This window comes from Camelus ferus, chromosome 17 (assembly GCF_009834535.1).
Source record: "Camelus ferus isolate YT-003-E chromosome 17, BCGSAC_Cfer_1.0, whole genome shotgun sequence".
NCBI classification, from domain to species: Eukaryota; Metazoa; Chordata; class Mammalia; order Artiodactyla; family Camelidae; genus Camelus; species Camelus ferus.
Genome location: NC_045712.1, coordinates 27082658 through 27095915, shown reverse-complemented (window position 1 = coordinate 27095915; position 13258 = coordinate 27082658).

Here is a 13258-nt window from a genome sequence, read left to right as displayed (position 1 = left end):
AGATGACTTAGGAAGGGCTCCGCTGGGGTGCAAGCCGCAAGCTCAGCAAATGGACATGTGGCACAGACACGAACAGTTAGTGCCCGTGAGGTTCTGGAGGACAGAACTGGGGCCCCAAGCAATCAGAACAAAAGAGAAATATGAAACTCGGTTCTCACAAGGCCCTCGTCCAGCATCTGGGCAAACTGAACAGACAGAACCAACACTTCCCTCAGGAAAACAACCTCAGGGACTGTATGGGTATCAGCTCAGAACGACTCAACAGAGGGATGTGTGATGCTGGTTGTGGCAACAAGGCAAGTCAGTGAAGCCCTCAGACCCAGGCAAGGAGGGCCATGATGGTCCTGAGGGCCGAGGGACATGCCTGCTCAGGACCCACAGTCTCCCCTCCAGACCAGACTTGGTACCCAGGACTCCAGAATCTCTCATCCAAATGGCCCCCAGCCTGCTTGCCCAGGATGGTGTCTGAGAGGCCAAGGGGTATGAACAAAGCCGAGACACGTGGCCTGAGGTGTCCCCAGGCATGTTCCTAAAATACCTTGCGTTGAAGGTGGAGCCAGGGCTAAGAGGGAAGAGGACCAGGATGGGGTGCAACTCTGAGTCCAAGAATTCTAAGTTCAAGCTTAGCTTTCCAAGTCACTGGGGAAGTATGAAGTTCAAAGCAGAGGTGTGCTCACTGAATGGTGAGCTTGAATCGTAACTTGGAAGCTTTCAGACACAAGTCTGCCCCGGCCCTGTGGATGCTGGGGTGGGCCTCGGGCAAGTGGTCCCTCTGGGTTCACACCTAGAGACAGAGACCCCCTTCTGGACCCACCATGATGTTCTGGGAAGAGCACCTGGCATCAGCCATGAGAGCTGCCACATGAAGATGGCTGAAGGGATTGAAGACATTCCGCCAGGAGAAGATAAGGTTCAGGAACAGCATTCTGGTTGTCTTTTGATCCTGAAAAGACCATCACAGGAAAAAAAGACAGATTCATTCCAAATGCTCACAGAGTAAAACGAGGACCAGGAGGTGACTCAGGGGAGAGAAATGACCCACGTATCAAGAAGGCCGGAAAGGTGGTGGAAGCAAAACAGACAGGGACTGGCCATGGTGGGAGGGATTGAGAGCCTTCTTGCTGAAGGAATCCAGTGGTGCCCGCTCAGGATTTTCGAGGATTTCCCAGCGGTGACTCCAGCCACAGTGTGAGGACAAGGACCAGCTGACCATGAAGTCTTCCCTACCTGAGAGACTCTCCGAGCGTGACCGATGGAAGGCATCCTGCAAAGCCTCTCACAGGCAAGGTCTCCCCTGGTCCTGCCATCCTGCTCAGAAAACCCTTCCCATTTTCCAGGAAGGGTAAACTGAGGCCCAGAGCAGAGAATTCACAGCAGTACTTGGCTACCCAGCTTTCCCCACTGTGCTTCAGAGGGGACCTGCCTCTACTGCTGTCGGCCATATTCTCGTCTGCCTTCCTGTGGGGTTGGCAGGGTCTCTGGAGGGGTAGGGGGGCGTGACAATGCTCACATGGGCACATCTTCATGGATGCCAAAAGCCAGAATCCTGCGCCTGGTACTTGGCAGCGCCTGGGTGGCCACAGGAGCCAAAGGGAGATCTTTTTTCCTGTGGGAACTCATTCCAGTTGCCAGCAGAGTGAGGAACAGAGCTGTGTCCCTTGGCTTTCTGGTGGTTACTCTTGGCAACCTTGCCTGGCCTTGTTGGGCCTTGGGCAGGGACCCAGTCAACACCAGGGTTTCTGTTTCTCCATCTGTAGAACAAGGGTGAACTTTTGCCCTGGCTGGCCGCAGAGCCGGCCGGCTCAGGAAGCATGCCGTCCTCCTTGAGAGGGCAAAGCAGCAGCCAGAGCAAAGACAAGTGAGAAGCAGGGGCTGCTGCCTCCCAAGAGAGGCCCAATTAGGGCAGTAAGCAGTTCCCACCAGAGGCTCTGGCCAACCCTCAAAGCCGGCCGCGTGGGCAGGCAGCAGCAGGCTGTGTGATTAACGGTGGCAGTTCAGGCCGCCCACTGGGCCTGGCCTTAGGAGCTTCAAATGAGCACGTTAGTGCCAAGGGGGAAGCAGGCCAGCTCCCTTTCTTCTGCAAGGAAGGGGTGAGAGGGAGCCTGTGTGAGAGCACCAGCTACGAGAGGGCAAAGCCAAACAAAGGGCCACACTTTTGAGACTTCCTGGGACCTCTGCACAGGCCTCCCTGGGGGCCCCAAAGACAGGCGCCTTGGGGATCCAGAGGTGGGTTCATTCCATGGGCCCCATTCAGTACACCTTGAGGATGGCTCAGGCCTATTCCAGGCCCCAGGGCCATGGATACAAACAAGAAACCACCCTGTTCTCAAGGAACCAGAGTCTACCATTCATTCATTCATTTGTTCATTCTACAAAGACTCAGGCCTCCCTATCATGCCCCAGGGCCACAGTGGTGAATAAGATGGTCAGGATCTCTACTCTCAAAAAACGACATGAGAGGGGAGAGTATAGCTCAGTGGTAGAGTGCATGCCTAGCAGGCATGAGGTCCTTGGTTCAATTCCCAGTATCTCAATTAAAAACAAACAAACAAACAAACAAACAAACAAACCTAATTATCTCCTCCCATTAAAAAAAAAACACTTAAAAAAACTATATGGAATACACACTACTATATATAAATAGATAAACAACAAGGATCTACTACTGTACAGCACAGAGATCTATATTAAACATCTTGAAATAATATATAATAGGAAAGAATCTGAAAAAGAATATATTTATGTATATGTATAATTGAATCACTTTGCTATATACAGAAAGGTCAAAACTAGAAGAATGAAACAATATACACTTTACAAGCACTAAAAAAAAGCTGATGTAACTATAGTATCATCAGACAAAGTAGCAAAAGCTATAACAGATAAAAATGCTCACCTTATAATGCTAAAAAGGTTGAATTCACCAGGAAAATTTAACAATTCTAAACTTGTATGCATTCTGTAACATGGTCTTATACTTTGTAAAACAAAAACTGATAACTGTAAGGAGGAAGAGATAAAGACACAATTACAATGGGAGATTTTTAACATGTCTCTCACAATCAATAGAAAAAGTCAGACCCAAAAGTCATTAGGATATAGAAGAGATAACTGATTAGCTAACTTGACTTAACTGACATACATAGAACACAGAACTCCAAACTGCAGATACTCTTCAAGCATACAGAAAATGTTAACAAAATATGACCATATATGATCAATAAAGCAAATATCAGCACATTTTAAAGGACTGAAATTATATGGAATATGTTCTATAGTTACAACACATTTTAGCTAGAACTCAATAACAATTACAAATCAGAAAATTCCTGTATGTTTGGAACATACTTCTAATGAGCAAAGAGTCAAAAGAAGAAACTGAATGACAAAAATACTACGTATTTATATACTAATTGAACCACTATATTCTCTCTTTCTTTTTTTTTTAAATGAACCAACTTCTTGAAAGACATAATCTGCCAAAACCTCACACAAGAGGAAATGGAAAATCTGAATCTGCCTATATCTATTAAAGAAATTGAGTAAATAATTAACAACTTTCCGAAACAGAAAGCACCAGGCTCAGATGGGTTCACTGGCAAACACTACCAAACATTCAAGGATGAAATGATACCAAATTTCTACAATCTCTTTTAGAGGCTAGAAGCAGAGGGAATACTTCCTAACACATTCTCTGAGGCAGCATTACCCTAATACCAAAACCAGACATAGACATTACAAGAAAAGAAAACTACAGACCAGGATCTCTCATGAACATCATGCAAAAATCCTCAACAAAATATTAGCAAATCAAATCCAACAGTGTATAAAGAGAATTAAACACTACAACCAAGTGGGATTTATCCCAGGTATGCAAGGCTGATTCCACATTCAAAAATCAATTCATGTAAACTATCACACCTACACACTAAAAAACAAAAATCATATGGTCATATCTATCGATGCAGAAAAAGTACTTGACAGAATGCAATACTCATTCATGATAAAAACTCTCAATAAACAAATAGAGGGGGACCTTCTCACCTTGATAAAGACCCAACAGCTAACATCTTACGTAATGCTGAGAAATTTGAAACTTTCCTACTAAGATCAAGAACAAGGCAAGTATGTACCCTCTTATGACTCCTTTTCAACATTGTACTATAAGTCCTTGCTAATCAATAAGACAAGAAGAGGAAATAAAAGGTATGCAAATTGGGAAAGAAGACATGAAACTGTCTATTTGCAGATGACATGATGGTAAATGTAGAAAATCTTAAAGAATCAACAAAAAAAATCCTCTTGGAACTATTAAGTGGTTATAGCAAGTTTGCAGGACGTAAGGTTAATACACAATCAATTGCTTTCCTATATATTTACAATAAACAAGTGGAATTTAAAATTAAAAATACAATGCTATCTACATTAACACCCCCTGTAAAAATGAAATACTCAAGTATAAATCTAACTAAATATGTACAAGATCTAGATGAGGAAAACTATAAAACTTTGATGAATGAAATCAAAGAAGAACTAATTAAATGGATAGATTGTCCATGTTCATGGATAGGAAGACTCAATATTATCAAGATGTCAGTTCTTCACAACTTGCTCTATAGATGCAATGCAGTTATTTTTTGGGAAGTTATTTTATGGATATTAGCAAACTGATTCTAAAGTTCATATGGAGAGGCAAAAGACCCAGAATAGCCAACACCATATTCACCAAGAAGTACCAAAGTTGGAGGACTGATGTGACTCAACTTCTTCTTCTATGAAAGAAATAATTGATAAGCTGAATTTCACTAAATGAAAATATTTTGCTCTGCAGCAGACAATATCAAAAAAGAAGACAAGACAGACTGAGAGAAACCATTTGCAAAAGACACATCTAATAGAGGACTATTATCCAAAATATACAAAGAACTCTTAAAAACTCAATAATTTAAAAAATCTGATTAAAAACTGAACCCCAAACCTTAACAGACACCTCATCAAAGATGTACATATAGCAAATAAGTATAGGAGAAGATGGACCATATCATGTGTCATCAGGGAAATGCAGATGAAAACAACAATGAGATACCTCTGTTAGAATGGCCCAAATCCAGCACACTGATAACACCAAATGTGGACAGGATGTGGAGTAACAGGAACTCTGATACATTGCTAGTGGGAATGCAAAATTGTACAGTCACTTTGAAGATAGTTCAGTAGTTTCTTACAAAATTAAACATACTATAACCACATGACCCAGCAATCATACTCCTAGAAATTTACCCAAAGGAGTAAAAAAATATGTCCACATAAAAACCTGCACAACGATGTTTACAGCAGCTTTATTCATAATTGCCAAAACCTGGAAGCAACCAAGATGTTCTTCAGTAGGGGAATCAATAAATATACTGTTCATCCAGACAATGAAAATCTACTCAGTCCTAAAAGGAAATGAACTGTTCAGCCATGAAAAGACATGGAAGAAATTTAAATGCATATTACTGAGAGGAACCAATCTGAAAAGGCTATATATACTGAAAAGGCTAGAAGTCTATGACATTCTAGAAAAAGCAAACCTACAGGCAACAATAAAAGATCAGCGGGTTTTTTGGCAGGTTGATGGATAGGCAGAACACAGAAAATTTTTAGGGCAGTGAAACTACTCTGTATGATATGATAATGGTGGGTACATGTCATTATACATCTGTCCAAACCCACAGACCATACAACACCAAGAGTGAAGTCTAAGGTAAACTACAGACTTTGGGTGATTCTGACGTGTCAATGCAGGTTATTGATGCGTCTTGGTAAAGAAATGTACCATTCTGGTGAGTGATGTTGCTAATAAGGGAGTCTATACATCTCTCTGGGCAGTGAGTATATGTGAAATCTCTGTATCTTCCTCTAAATTTTGTTGTAAACCCAAAACTATTGTTTAAAAAATAGTCTTTAAAAAAGACTACAGAGTAAAGCAAAACTTAAAGTAAAATTCATAGTCTTAATATGGGCAGACTAGAGGAAGGACTGAAAAATAATGAGCCAAGCATCCGTAAACAGGTCAGAAAGAAGAGCAAGATAAACCCAATGAAAGTTAAAGAATGGAAATAATAAAAATAAAAGCAGGAAATAATGAAATAGAAAACACATATGCAACAGAGATGATCAACAAAAGCCAAGAAGTAGTTTTTTTTTTGAAAGGATTGATACAACTGATAAGCCTTTTGTGTGACTAATCAAGAAAAGAGAGGAAGGGGAGGGTATACCTCAAGTGGTAGAGCGCATGCTTAGCATGCAGGAGGTCCTGGGTTCAATCCCCAGTCCCTCCTCTAAGAATACATAAATAAATAAACCTAATTACCTCCCTCCTTGCCAAAAAAAAAAATAAATCTGTATTCATTGTGAGAAATAAAGAATAGTATTAAAAAAAATTTTTTTTACAAAGAAAGAAAAGAGAGAAGGCAGGAATAACCAATATCCAGAATATAAATGGGACACAACTAGAGATCTTGAGATCTTAAAATTACAAGAGGATATTGAAACAGGATTATTCTAAAGATTTTTGACATTTTAGATGAAATGGACACATTTCTAGAAAAATACAAGTTCTCAAAAGTGACACAAAAGGGGAAAGTTATAGCTCAGTGGTAGAGCGTGTGCTCAGCAAGCATGAGGTTGTGGGTTCAATCCCAGTACATCTATTTAAAAAGTGAATAAATAAATAAACTTAATTACCTCCCCCTAAAAAAAACTTTAAAAAAAGAACCAGAGAAATTTTTTTTTTTAAGTGACACAAAAATAGAAAACCTTAATCCTGTAACTGATAAGGAAGTTAAATCCGTAACTAAGAAAACATTTCACTCCAGGCCCAGATGGCCTCACTGGTATCTGGTGAGAAAGAAATGATGCCAATATTAGACACTCTTTCTGAAAATATAAAAAGAGGTTATACTACCCAATACATTTTCTAAGGTTGACATAACCTTGATACCAAACACCTAACAAAGATAGTATAAGAAAGGAAAGTTACAGGCCAACCTAACTTAGGAATGTATTTGAAAACTTTCTAAAAATACATGTGCTAAATCTAATTTAGCACAGCAATAAAGCGAAAGGTTAATGCATCCAACTAAGTTATATTTATTCCAAAACTGCAAGATTGGTTTAACATTTGAAAAATCAGTGTAACTTTATGTAGTAAGAGGATAAAAGAGGGAAATTACATGATTCTCTCAATAGATGCAGAAAAGCTTTTGATAAAATTTAACATCTATGGAGAGTAAAAACCCTTAGCAAACTATGAATTGAAGGAAACTTCTTTAATTTGATAAATGGTATCTGTGAAAAAGCCTACAGCAAACATTGTTTTTAATGAAAGTTTGAAGGTGTTCTTTGCGAGACGGGCAATGACACAAGGATGCCTGCTCTCATCGTATCTATTCATAGTGTGCTGAAAGGTCTTGGCTATTGCGATAAACCCAGAAAGAGAATTAAAATGTATTTAACGGTTGTAAAGGAAGAAAGAAAGCTATCTTTATTTGCAGATTATATGATTATATACATACATAGAAAATCCAAAAGAATCTACATATAAATTATTATCATGATCAGTGTTTATCAAGGTTGCTGAATATGAAATCAATGTTAAAAATGACTGTTTCTAATTAAAATATAATAGAAATAAGAAAATTTAAAACTCTGAAAAGATATCACTTACAGTACTATAGAGAGATCAGGTACCTAGAAAGAAATCTAACAAATATGTTTCATGCAGAAAACCATAGAACAATTTTTAGAGAAATTCTAGAAGACCTAAATAAACTGAGAGATAGATCATGTTCATTGATTGGACAACTCAATATTGTAAAGGTCAGTTCTCTCCAGACTGACCTACAGATTCCATCCAGTTCCAACTCAAGTCTCAAGGATTTTTTATATTCGTTTATGTTTGTTTCGCTGGAACCTGACAAGCTGGTACTAAAATGTATGTAGAAAGGCAAAGGGCTCAACATTGCCAAGACACTTTTGAGAAATAAAATGGGAGGACTTGGACTAGTGGATATCAAAGTTTGCTATGAAGCTAGAAACACAGTGTGATTGTGGTGCAGAGGCAGACAAATAGACCAAAGGAATAAAATGAAGTTCTCAGAGACAGACCCATTCATATACATACATTTGAATAATGCAAAAGTGACTCTTCAGCGTAGCAGGAATGAGAAATGATAGCATTTTCAATAAATGATGCTGGGCCAACTGGATATGCATTTGGGAAAAAAATGAAATTGGATCCCTACCTAGTGTCATTTACAAAAATCAGTTCCAGGTAGATTATAGCCAGCAGTGGGCTGATGAATATTTAACAACTAGCTCCCCAAGGGGAACACTATCCCTGACTTTCAGTGTTTACTGAGTTCCATGTTATAAAAACTCCGACTATGGCTGATTCCAGGCAATCACTGTAAGGTCACTGAATGCAGAGTAGGGAAAAATGTGCAGCAGTGACCGCATGGATGGTATTTCCAAAATACAGACTCAACTGACATAAATCACCTCCAGAGCACAGATATGAGTAAAATAAGTAGGAAGTGATGAACTTTGAGTATTTATTACCTTTGTTTGTAATACAATTTATTTAACTGTAAGTTTATACAGGTTAATTTTTAATAATTGCTATATTTAACAACTGGCTTACAAAATACATGAAAATTTAACAACTTCCTCATGAGCCGCTATGGGCCATTTCTAACACAACACTGATTTTATACCTGAATGTGAAAGGCAAACAGAGTTTTTTTTTAAATATGGAATTATTGTTCAATTTTTTTTATTTAATTTTTTGAGGGGAAGGTAATTAAATTTGCTTATTTTAGAGGAGGTACTGGGGACTAAACACAGGGCCCTATGCACGCTAATCATGCGTTCTACCACTTGAGCTATACCCTCCGCCTGAATTTTTATAAGTTTAATATAAAAAAGATTATTTAGGAAAATATTTTTATGATCTCAAGATAGGAAACAATTTCTTTTCCTTTTTTCTTTCCTTTTGTGGTTAGTTTTGTTGAGCTGTGTGCAGGAGAGTTAGCATGGCAGTCCCTCCTGAACATTCTATCCTCAGAAAGAGCTGCTTAACAGGATCGGCCCTTGGCCAGCATCTGGAAACTGAGAGTTTTGGAAAGTTTCTCATTATTCCCTAAGTAGTAAGAGTTTGGGCACTTTTCACTGTGCCTAAACTGTTTCTGCAAACAGTGTGGTTGAAGCTGAACACCTGCTTTCTTTCTGGGAGACTGGAATTGTGGTACTTGCTGAGCAGTGGGTGCTACACAGCCAGCCCCCAGCAAAAGCTCTCAGTCTCTTATGAACTTCCCCGACAGGCATCGTTTCAAATGTGTTGTCATGACTGGAGGAATTAAGTGTGTCCCGTGTTGACTCCGCTGGGAGAGGACTCTTGGGAGCTTGCTCTTGGTTTTCTCCAGACTTTTCCCCATGTGCCTTTTCTCTTTGCTGATTTTGCTTTGTATCCTTTCACTGCAGTAAGTCTTAGCTGTGAGTAAGACAACGTGCCCAGTCCTATCAGTCCTGCTAGTGAATCATTAAAGCTGAAAGTGATCTTGGGGGACTCCTGACACAAGATATAAAATTCAACTTTTTAAAGTGTACAGTTGGGCCACCTTCTGCCCTAGGGCTGCAGGAGTTTGCTTTTACCCTCCCCCATCTTGTGCTTGGAACTGGTGTCAGAAGGATTCCTCTTCTCCAAGAGGTTTTCAAAGCAAGGCTTGTAGTGGGGAGAGGCTTCCTGCCCCTTAGGGGCACACGGCTTTGCTACTACTCCTCTCCCAGAGGCAGTTCATCTTTCCTGGGCATGGGAACACGAGGGTTTCTAGCAGATTAAGGCTTTTGCTTTGATTGATAGAAGAGTCTGCACAGTAGGTGGGGTTTTGTTCCTGGGCACCAATAACTGGGGTGCTCTCAGGTCTCCTGACTCTCCTGTTTTTCTTGTGGGTGCCAGATTGAGGCTTGTGGAAAAGAGCTTGTGAATGACTGTGGACAATCTTTATGTCTGGAGCTCCCAGGAATTCTGAACTGTCAGGCTAGCTCGCACTCTGCCTTTATGAATCTATTAACATTTTAGCTGTCTTCTTTCCTGCTTTTATGGTGCTGCGTTTTCCTCCTGGGCTCTGCCATGGATGAAGTTCATGTGTTCTGTGCCTCTTTAAAGGGACCTGACACCCTCTGTAATTCAATTAAGTTGGGATTATGTAGGTTATCTAACTTTCTCTTGCTGTTAGGGTATGAGTGATGTTCTCACGTGACTTTCGGTATCCTAGGTGGGAGCAACTCTTCAGGAATGATTTTGTAACCAGAAAGGAAGCTTGATAAAGTTGACTATATAAAAATTAACTTTAGTACTAACTTAATTAACATTATGAGTATGATATCGCAAGACACAGAGTGGGAGAGATATTTGCAACACATATGACCAATAAAAAGCTCATAAATGAGCTATATAAAGAATGCCTGTGAATCAATAATAAAAAGAAAATACAGTAGAGAAATGAGCTAAAGAGGTAAGCAGGTGATTTGCCAAAGCAGAAATCTAGATAATGAATAAACATATGAAAAAGAGTGCTTACACCAGAAATTGACACGACATTGTAAACTGACTATGCTTCAGTAAAAAAGAGCAAAAATAAAAGAGGTGCAATCTCATTAATTATTAGGGAATGCAAATTAAAATCACAATTACACACCAATACAAAGCCTACAAGAATGGCTAAAAGTCATGGATGGACTTGGAGGGAATTATGCTAAGTGAAATAAGTTATACAGATACTTTATATCACTTACCTGTGGAGGCTAAAAAATACAACAAACTAGTGAATATAACAAAAAGAAGTAGACTCACAGACATAGAGAACAAACCGGTGGTTACCACTGGGAATGGGGAGGGGCAAGGCAGGGGTGGGGGTGTGGGAAGCACAAATTACTGAGTGTAAGACAGGCTCAAGGACGTACTGTACAACATGGGAATATAGCCAATATTTTGTAATGATTATAAATGGAAAGTAACCTTTAAAAATTGCATACAAACTTAAAGATAAAAAATAAAATGCTTATTTAAAAAAGGAATCTGAATGAAAACCAATAAAATGCACCTACGCTATCAAAAAGAAAAAAAAGAATAGCTAAAACTGAAAACGTGTGAGAACATCAAGTGTTGACAAGGATGTGGAGCAAACAACTCTCCTCCACTGTTGGTGGGAGTTACTAATACAACCACTTTTGACATTATCTTGTAAAGGTAAAGACAGGCTAAATTCCATCCCAGCAATTCCGCTCCTGGTCTTGTACCTCAGAATTGCAGGCACCTGTGCACCAGAGGCTGACCCCTCTGATGGACATATTCTTCTTTGACTTTGATAAACCTTTAGCCAGAGTACTGCTGAGTCTGGCTGGCCACCTGAGCCCTTTGGGTACTTTGCTCCCATGAACTCTGTGTAATCTCACTGTTACACACTCAGGAGACAACAGTACTTTCAAGTTTGCTGTAGAGGAGCTCCTCTCTCCTCCCCCCAGCCTCTCCTGTGCCTGTGATGAGCTCCTGGGCTGAGGGAGGTTCTGCGGCTACAGTTCTCAGCAGTGACCGTGGGCGTCCACACCTCAGCTCCCCGCTGGTACTCACCCTCTCCCTTGGGCCTGGGGGTAGGTTTGTACAGCCCCTCCCGTGTCTCAGAATCCTTTCACGTACTTTACGTTGTACGACCTCGTGATGTGGGAAGTAAGCTCCACCAAGAGGGACTTGTGGTCCGACTTGTCCTTGCTTGCTATGTCCTGGATGCCTAGGTAGACTTGTGAAAAGGTAGGGATTTAACAGGTGAAGAAACAGGCTCAGAGAGGCCACCTGACCCCCAAATGAAGGGGCCTTCTGGCCCTGAATCTAGTGTTTAGTGCTGCCTTTTGGGGCACAAGATAACCTTTTCATTTCTATAAACTATATGAGAAACAACAAGGAACTGTAAATCCAATGTATGTGTCACGACATCACACAGAGGAAGGGATATGAAATAAAAGACCAAGGTCTGGGTTCTAATATTGTTGCTGATGCTTTCCAGCCCTAAGGCCCACTCTGCAGGCTCTGCTGAGGGCGTGATGAGACCACAAATATGAAAGTGTGTTGTAAATAGTAAGGCATCGTTGGGGGTTGAACTGTGTCGCCCTGCAAAGATACACTGAAGTCCTAACTCCCAGTACCTGTAATCGTGACTTATTTGGAGATAGGGTCTTTGCAGTTGTAATCAAGTTAAGACGAAGTCATTGTCTTAAATCCAATGATTGTTGTCCTTCTAAGAAGGCCTTGTGAAGACACAGAGACAGAGAGGGAAGACGGCCATGTGAAGGCAGAGGCAGAACCTGGAGTGATGTAACTACAAGCCAAAGAAAGCCAAGGATTACTGGCAACCACCAGAAGCCAGGATGAGGCAAGGAAGGATCTTCCCTCTAGCTGTCAGAGGGAGCATGGCCCTGCTGACACCTTTATTTCAAACTTCCAGGTTTCAAAACTGTGAGAGAATAAGGTTCTGCAGTTTTAAGCCACTCAGCTTGTGGTAATTTGTTACGGTGGCCCCAGGAAACGAACACAGGGCTGACATGTGTGTAAAGGGTAGGCCTTGCAGGGCTATGGTTCAGCCCTGCATGTACACTTCTCCCAAGTGAAATGACCAGTCAGTGCTGAAAGGCTCCCCAGCAACTGATTTTCCTTCCATGCTTCCTAAGTTTCCCACATTTTCAGTAGAGAAGAGGACACAGGACAGGCTATGGAGCAGGGTGGAACAAGCAGAAAGAAGGGATCTGGGGACAAATGTCTGAAAAAAAAGAGCAGCAGGTGCTGAAGGGGGATGTCTCCATGCCAGGCGATCACTGTCCGGACAGGTGAGGAAGGGAACAACGGCAGGGCTGGAGGTCCCCAGAAAGGATGCTGCCCGGCCCCACGCAGCGCAATCTCTGAGAAGCACAAGCACAGGCAGGAAAGGGCCAGCACAGACCTCAGTGTATCCTGTTCCACACGTCAGCCCCTTCTTTGGATCAAAGACTCTTGGCAGCACCTGGTAATTCTATTCGTTAGGCCTGCACTGTCTCCTGTTCCCCTTCCGATCTGGGTTTTCTTATTCTTCCTGCATGTGCTGTAAAGGTGGGATAGAGCCAAGGGCTTTAATCTGCATTTCAGAATATTCTCATGAGAAACAAGACAAAACAAAACATAATACTA